Source organism: Chrysochloris asiatica, unplaced genomic scaffold (genome assembly GCF_000296735.1).
Source record: "Chrysochloris asiatica unplaced genomic scaffold, ChrAsi1.0 scaffold00126, whole genome shotgun sequence".
NCBI lineage: Eukaryota > Metazoa > Chordata > Mammalia > Afrosoricida > Chrysochloridae > Chrysochloris > Chrysochloris asiatica.
Genome location: NW_006408644.1, coordinates 455427 through 464425, shown reverse-complemented (window position 1 = coordinate 464425; position 8999 = coordinate 455427).

Below are 8999 nucleotides of genomic sequence, written 5' to 3'. Positions count from 1 at the left end.
TTGATGGTCCCAGGGCCCTCCGCTCCTAAACTGAAAGGTTAGTCACTCCCCTTCTTGCTATAAAATATCCACCTTTACATTTCCAGTCCTCACAATCAGTCCTGGTAACAATTTTCACCATTGCATCACATGAGACCCGTCTGCATTTCTTTTCATCAGCCCTTCCCAGATAGGTTGGGTACCATTCACTGGAGACTCCACTATCCTCCCCATCCTGTGGATCTAGATTCTCTCTTGAAAGCTTATAAGCCAGTCACTTCTTACCTTTGCATCCCTCCCCACATTTTGGGTAGCCAATGTTCACATTGCTCATCCCTTTCCACTCTGTGTGAAGGGGCTGGGGATAATTCTTATAGCCGGGAATTTTTTCCTCTTTTGAGCTACTGCAGTTATAGGTGTAGGTCCAGTTCATCAATTTGTATCAGATGACATTTTCTTATTTTCCCTTTTTTCTCTTCTTTCTTCCTCGGGTTGAGTTCTGTTCATCCAGTCATTGAAGCCAGGTCATGTAAGTATCATCTGCAAGTGTGGGTGTTCTTGCATCTGTCTGCCCTCTTCTTATCAACTGGTCTCTTCGCTCTCCGTTCTAGTCCTCTGTGGCTGTGTCACTGACTCTGAGCCAATGGATCCCTTGGTTCTGCCTCGTTGCTGACTGACCGAGTCCCCATCCGGGTTCACAGTAGTCTGCAGAAGGATGCAGAGCTTAGTTCATCAGTTCATTGTGTTCTTCGGTCACTTCCCTTTATGGGTGACGTGCATCATGATAGAATTTTGCCAGACCAAGACCATACTCATTGCAAGTATCTTTTCAAAAACATAAAATGTGACTCTACTTGTGGACGTTGCGAGATAGAACACACAGGAATCATATGAACTATATCTGAGGGAAGAGACTATGAAGAATCTCAGTATCATAAGCCAAAACAAAGCCAGGAGCTAACTGTGGAGCAGACCATCAATAAATCATATGCAAATTCGGGTTGAAGCTGAAGACAATTATCACTAGTTCATGACACCAAAATATGACCTTGAATACTAGGGTGAGTGAAAAATTATCCTCATTCTGGTTATATTAGAAGGTCTGATGGCAACATTGAGTGTGCACGTGAATTATTCTGTTAAATAAACAAATAAAAGTGGAATGTGTGGCAAACCACATACAAGTCAGTAATGGCTCTGCCTATGAAATAATCCACGACAGACCTGGGTTTCGAAAAGTTTGTGGTAGATGGGTACTGAAACAACTCACAGAAGAGCATAAACAGAAGCATTTGAATATCTGCAAACAAAATTTGAATTGATACTCAAAGGAAGGTAAAGGTTTCTTTAAAGAAGTCATTATTGATGAAAGACATAAATTCATCACAAGCCTGAGAGTAAACGACTGAATATGGAACTGAAACATTCTCAATCACCAACCAAGAAAAAGTTCAAAAGTCAACCATCAGGGACACTGGACTCAGGGAGGAAGAAGGGCTGTGTGCTGGCAACTGGGGACGGGCCTGTGTGGTGTACCCTTTGATTATTTGATGATGCATAGAAGGGATTGTAATCATTGCAGTGAAACAAAACACAATAGGATGAGTGTAAAGCTGATGTTCTCCCATGTAAACCTCACAATAAAAACTTAAAAAAAAAAAAAAAAAGTCAACCATCAGCTAAAAAATTGATGCTTATGGTTTTCTAGGATTCTCAAGGGTCAATATTGGAAATGTTGTCCATACCAACAAATATTCAAGTAACCCAATCTGTATTCATTTTAGCAGGAGTGAGGTTTTCTTTATTCAATTTTGCAAAATCTAGTGCTGTACCCAGTAGACACAGGCAGACATGCTTCATGGCCAACACACAAACAGTTTTATTCCCCTGTCTCTAAAAAACCCCTCCTACAGTTCCAGTTACCCAGTTAAAATTCTACCTGAACACATCATTTTCCATCCCTCAGAGTAGTCCAAATGGTGCCCATGGTCTTAATGACAGTATTCTTATTTAAAGTTCCTAATCCTAGAACAAGGAGCTCTGGTAGCATAGTGGTTACGAATTGGGCTGTGAACTGCAAGGTCAGCAGTTCGAAACTATCAGCCGTTCCGCAGGAGAAAGATGAGGCTTTCTGCTCCCGTAAAGATTTACAGCCTCGGAAACCCTGCGCAGGGTCACTATGAGTCGGAACCGACTCCAAGGCACATAACAAAAACAACAATCCTAGAACATATTTCTTTCCTCTCTTCCCCCAATTCATCCTGCTTACATATCCCTGGGTGTGAATTAACAAACTTTGTCTGGTCTAGCAATGTCATTAGCCATTTATTCCTAAAGATGAACCATCTTGAGAATTTCTCACAAATCCTCCTCTTTACACTTATTAGTCTCATCTTTGTTTATTCTTCTTAAATCCTCATAAAATGTGTCATTTTTGGATGTCCCTAAGAGTAGAGCTAACTATGTCTATATTAGGTTGTATCAAACTGGCGCCTGATATAATATAACTAAAACACGTACAACAGAAATGCACCAGCCCTCTTTTCCCCTTATATTTCATGAATGAACAAATCAGAAATATTTGATGCACACATAAATGTCCAAATGCCAGTCTCCAGCCCATAGGCACATAGTCTCATTCAGTTCATGGGCCTAGAGTCCAGAGCTTCTCCATGTTACTACCTCTGCCACCATCTCTGCTGTCCCTGCTTCTTCAGGCAAGTTCCACTCATGCTCTTCTTTCTTGAGGGTTCAGGAATTGTCCGTTTCTGAAATATTGGAGGAGAATATTGAAAGTGCCATGGGTTGCCCATAGAATCAACAGATCCATGTTGGAAGAAGTGCAGCCAGAGTGCTCCTTGGAGGCCAAGATGGCCAAACTTCATCTCTCTGTACTTCGGACATGTTGTCAGGAGGGACCAGTCGCTGGAGAAGGATATCATGTTTGGTAAGGTGGAAGGTCCTGGTGTGGTGCTGTGGGATAATGCACAGACTGCAAAGCCATTTGAACTGCAAGGTTGGTGGTGCAAGCTCACCAGCCGCTCCTCAGAAACCCTATCCAGGATCGCTATGGGTCAGAACCAATTTCATGATACTTGACAACAACAACAACAACCAACCCAGTACATTGAGAAGACATGAATGTTCCTTGATCTGAAGAGACTTCCATTCTGATTGAAATTGTGAGGAACTACATCTATAAGCTAAAGTCCAGTCCATCAAATTGTAGCAACAGATGCTTGCTCAGAATATCCAACATCTTCATGAATTCATCTGATCAGGTTCTAGTCAGTTCAACAACCCTAGCCATCCAAGCTAGGTCAAATGAGTACCAGTTTCAAGTTTGAGAGTTCACACATACCTCCCTGCACTTCAAAACAGTTAGTCTTCCCTCTTATTTCATTTCAAGGTCTATGGGTGCCATTCACAAGACCCAGGTGATCATCAGCAAGCATATTGCTCTCTGGTTCCCTTCAACTTTCAGTTCTAGAAGGAGGTTTTCTTTGATGAGCCAACTTTCCTTGCCTTGAAGCCTCTGAAACTCAAAATGCCAAACTGTCTGCTTTTTTTTTTTTCCTGCTTTCTTTCAATCACAAATCTCCTGTTCTTTCAACAGTTCTGGGTTGTTGTGCATGTCTTTTCAAATACAAATGTATCAACTCTGAAGATCTGGGTGGAGCTCAGTATTTCACCTTACAAATAGTGATGCATGCTTAACCTTGGAACAACAGGGCTCTGGTACACAGGGATCCAGACATAGTCTGAAGAGGGGTAATAATACTAAGATGCATGACTGTCTTATGAATATTGGTTTCCCTTGCCTACTATTGTAAAACAGACACTTGAGCAGGATACAAAGGAATGTCAGGAAACACGATTGCAGAAAGCTTGTAAGCCTGTCTTCAGTTTATAACTGATTAGAATACCTAAAATGGGTTCTACTACTTGCCCAATAAAATAGGCCTCTTGCAGAGGCTTTGCATTGTATAGGACCTTAGGTGAAATCCTGAACCCCATCCAGAACCTTTTGAGGTGTGACATTCCCACTAGAAAGGACAAGCAGACAAGCCTGGAAGCTAGAGTGACAGAAGATACATCTTCAAAGAAAGATCATCAGGAAAAACCCAAAACAAAAATGTCAGCATGACTGGTTAGTACAAGAATAAGCAAGTTGTTCATCAGGAAGCCATCAAGGCAAACAATCAAGTTCCTTCAGGACAAACCCCCTCTAAGACTGGCCAGAAAGCCATCAAGGCAAGCAATCAAGTTCCTTCAGGATAAACCCCCCTCTAAGACTGAAACTTAAAGGGAAAACATGAACAAGCATGTAAGCTTGCTGGTGACCACATTGATCTACTGGTGAGTGGAAGACAGCAATGAAGAAATGGGCTGAGTTCAACCATGGTCCATAGACCCCTGCTGACTTGGAGATGAGAGAGAGAAGAAGAAAGAAGTGCTGCTTGGTCCAAAGTGTGGTGAGACCTGGGGACACCTGAGCCCATGGACAAGGACTTAGCCACAGAGGGCTGGAGCTAAGAGTGAAGCATCCAGCTGATACAACATGAGGGGAGACGCACAAGAATACCCAAACTTGCAAACAGTACCCATTTGACCTAGCCTCATTGGCTTGATAATCAGAACTCAACTGTGTTGTTGTCAGGTGCCATCGAGTAGGAATCGACTCATAGCGACCCCATGCACAGCAGAACAAAACAATGTCCGATCCTGGGCCAACCTCACTACTGCCGCCACACTTGACGCCATCAATGATGTCACCTGGCTGATCCATCTCGTTGGGGGTCTTCCTCTTTTTCTCTGACCCTCCACCTTACCTAGCATGACATCCTTCTCCAGCGACTGTTCTCTCCGGACAATGTGTCCAAAGTATGAGAGACGAAGCCTAGCCATCTTGGCCTCCAAGGAGCACTCTGGTTGCACTTCTTCCAAAACAGATCTGTTGGTTCTTCTGGCAGTCCATGGCACTTTCAGTATTCTCCTCCAACACCACAACTCAAAGGCATCAATTCTTCTACAATCTTCCTGATTCACTGTCCAGCTTTCGCATCCATAAGAGGTTATTGAAAATACCATGGCTTCGGTCAGGCGCACCTTAGTCCTCAAGCTGACATCTCTGCTCTTCAATACTTTAAAAAGTACCTGTGCAGCAGATTTGCCCAATGCAATACATCGTCTGATCTCTTGACTGCTGCTTCTGTGAGTGTTGATAGTTGATCCAAGAAGAATGAAGTCCTTGACAACCTCAATCTCTTCTCCATTGATAAGAATGTTGTTTATTGGTCCGGTGGTGAGGATTTTTGTTTTCTTTACATTAAGTTGTAATCCATACGTAAGGCTGTGCTCTTTGATCTTCATCAGTAAATATTTTAAGTCCTCTTCACTTTCAGCAAGCAAGGTTGTATCAACTGCATATCTCAGGTTGTTAATAAGTCTTCCTCCAATCCTGATGCCACGTTTTCCTTCATAGAACCCAGCTTCTTGTATTATTTGCTCAGCATACATTTTGAACAAGAATGGTGAAAGAACACAACCCTGTCGCACAACTTTCCCAATTTTAAAACATTCAGTGTCCCCATGCTCTGTTCAAACAACTAGGGAGAGAGAAAACACGTGTTGACTCTGAAGTTCTGGATGCTTGATTTTGGAATTCAATAAGCAGTGTTGACTCTGGAGTTCTTGGAAGTCAGAAAGTCAGTACAAGGAGGATGGGTTTACCTGGCTGGAGATACTGAGGAAATTCTCATACTTGACGTTGTTCCTGTGACAAAGATAATGTCAGTAAAATGCAAAAAAATTCCTAGTGGGAAGAGACTGCAGGGGCTGGCCAGGTTGTCCTATTTACCCCAGACGTGAGAGCGCCTTCCTAGCCTAACTGTTGGATCATGGCTTTGAGGCCGGGTCGACCCACCAACTTAGAGACCCACAAGCCCAGCCCAAAGAGGCTCACTACAACGCAGTCGCCCCTGCTGCGCTTCTGCCTCTTGATTGACATCCAACGACAGAAATCCCACCTTTGAGCCAGACTTAAGGGCCCTAGCACAAGGAGATTCCTATTTAACAGAACACAACTAGAGGAAGATTTTTAAAAACAAAAATTTTTTGATAAAGGAAACGAGGGTAAATTGCTACAATTTGATGAACTTGACCTATACTCAAAATACCAACAGAGAGGGAAGGAGTCTTCGCATCAAGTATCAATGTATACACCCTCTGCATACAGGATAGATAGGGACGGGCAACTTAGACACTGGCTACCTAAAAAAAAAAAAAAAAAAGAGCTAAAATGAACAGAGAGAAATACTGTTAACTGATGGTACATGGAGGGGATTATAATCATCGTAATGAAACAAACATTTTGATTGCTGGATATAAAGCTGATGATCTACCCTGTAAACTTTCACTCAATTCACAATAAAAACTTAAAAATAAAAAAAATAATAAAAGATTCCACTTTAAAATTTTAACAAATCCAATCAAGTATAGGCCAAAGGCCAGCTTACAAACTTTCTGTAATTATAATTGCCAATATTCCTATTACACATCTGTGTCTATTTTACAGTAATAAGCAGAAAAAGCCAAGATCCATAAGGAATCAAACACATTAACCTTTTAAAACATTCAAGTTCAATCTTTCACTCCACTTTGGACTAATCCACTCATATGTATATGGCCTTGGGCCTCTGGCAGGGAGGATTCCAGTAGGCCCTGGCCACAGATCAGCTATCTTTTCTACCCAGCATGATGTCAGTTCCAGGCAACTCCAGAAGCCGCTCTCTTTTCAGCTGAAACATTTTATCCCATTCTTCTTCGTTCTTTCTCCCACAAAGCTTTACAATTTCTTAGGTCTGGAGCCATTGCAATAAATCCTGCTCATAGCGCCAAATGCTTAAACCAAGTAGGGTCCATGTCTGAAATTTCAACTACTAATATGAGAAAAAGGAGCTCTGGTAGCATAGTGGTTATGAATCAGGCTGCTAACCTCAGGGTCAGCAGTTCAGAACTACTAGCTATTATGCAAGTGAAAGATGAGGCTTTATGCTCCTGTAAAGATTTTTTGTTGTTGTTGTTAGGTGCCATAGAGTCGGTACCAACTCATAGAGACCTTATGCACAGCAGGACAAAACACTGCCTGATCCTGGGCCAACCTCACTATCGTTACCATGCTTGAGCCGACTGATGCTGCCACTCTGCCAATCCATCTTGCTGGGGGTCTTCCTCTTTTTCTCTGACCCTCTATGGCACACCACCACCACCAACACCCAAGCGTTCACACTCATATGTCTTGTTTGTATCTCTAAAGTTTATCTTAGATCTTTTACTCCAATCATGTCTACTCTTTTAGGGTCATTTTCAGCCCACAGGGTCCCATCTAGAGATGCGGACACCCATTCCATAGACTCAGATTTCTACTCTTGGCTCCCTGTCTCTGGCAGTGGGGACATTAATTAAGATAAGGCTAATCTGATGGTTTGAGAGAATGATGCCATGGTTACATTTACTATCAACCTTGACCAGCTGGTTTTAGGCAAAAGCTCTTTGTACCTCCCCAATGGTAATGATACATTTTAGCCATATTAGCTTCCAAACCTACCTCATCTGGCAAAGGTATGGCAAGGCAGCTTTTCAGACTCTTTTCAGGGTCACTTTGAGAGGCTGCCTGGGTGAGAGATGAGTTTCCCACCAGTAACTACATTTCCCTTGAAGAGAGTCCCTTTTCACCGGTCCCTTTACTTGAGTATAGTGAGTCTACCCCTTCTATGCAGTACAAATAGCTGTCTCAATGGTCATCTGCACCTGATAAGAGCCCTTGCAGTCTGACTGGAGTCTGTCCTCTTTCCAGGTCTTGATCAGTACCTCCCAGTTGGAAGTGATGAATGATGAATTTGAAGGAATGGGTTTGGACCAAGATTCCTTTTAACCTGATGGTTAGCAAAGCAGAAAGGGCTAGCACGTAGTTTCTCAGGAATTGATCTCTAATTTCCATGGTGGGTAGGTCTGTGATCCATCCCAGGTAGGGAAGCCTATATTTATGGTGGCATGGCGCCCTTTTAGCAGTGAATGCCATTCGACCCTTTGGCTTCAAAAATTCTGAGAGGATTAACATGAAAATATTCAGGGATAATACATTCTCACAACAGTTATTACTATACTCTATCTGTTTCCTCAAACTAAAAGAAACATTACTTGCTCTATCATATTTATGCATGAATACAGTACTTCACTTAAAAGCTTCTCAAACAGGAGTGTCAACTAAATGTATTTTAACATTAAAAACTCTATCAATACTTATGTCTACAGCACAATATCCCTTTCCTCCTCTTAATAAGATGAAAGGAATACATACAGGGTGACCCAAATTTTAACAACAACAAAAAATATTTTCAATTCAGAAAGAGTATTGGTATACTAAATATCTTTTAAAGCAGTATTATGTTCAGAGAAGATCTGAAACATTAATGCAAATTTTAAAAAATTAAACACACAAATAAAGTCTTGAGCAATGTACAATTTTAAAAATTACTATCACAGCAGGCAAACAAATCCTTAACCACCTTTTTTTTTTTTTTAATGTTTTATTGTGAATTATGTAATAGTTTACATGGGATAACATTAGCTTTACATTCATCCTATCGTATATCATTTCTTTCATTGCCATGGTTACAATCCCCTCCATGCATCATCAACTAACCAAAGGTTATACCCTGCAAGCCTGACCCCCGGTCATCAGCACCCAGCCCCCCTCTCTCTCTGGATCTAGAGTCCCCAGCCGCTCCATCTCTCCACATCATTGTCTCTGCCTCCATCTCTGGGGTCACTGCTTCTCTGCGTAGGGTCCAGCTCTCTACTCTTCTCTCTTTATGGTCCCAGTGACTTCCACTTCTGGACTGCAAAGTGAATCCCTTCCCTCCTTTTGCTATAAAACGTCGACCTTTACATTTCCAACCCTCACAATCAACCCTGATAACAATTATTCACTATTGTATCACAAGAGACCTATCCAC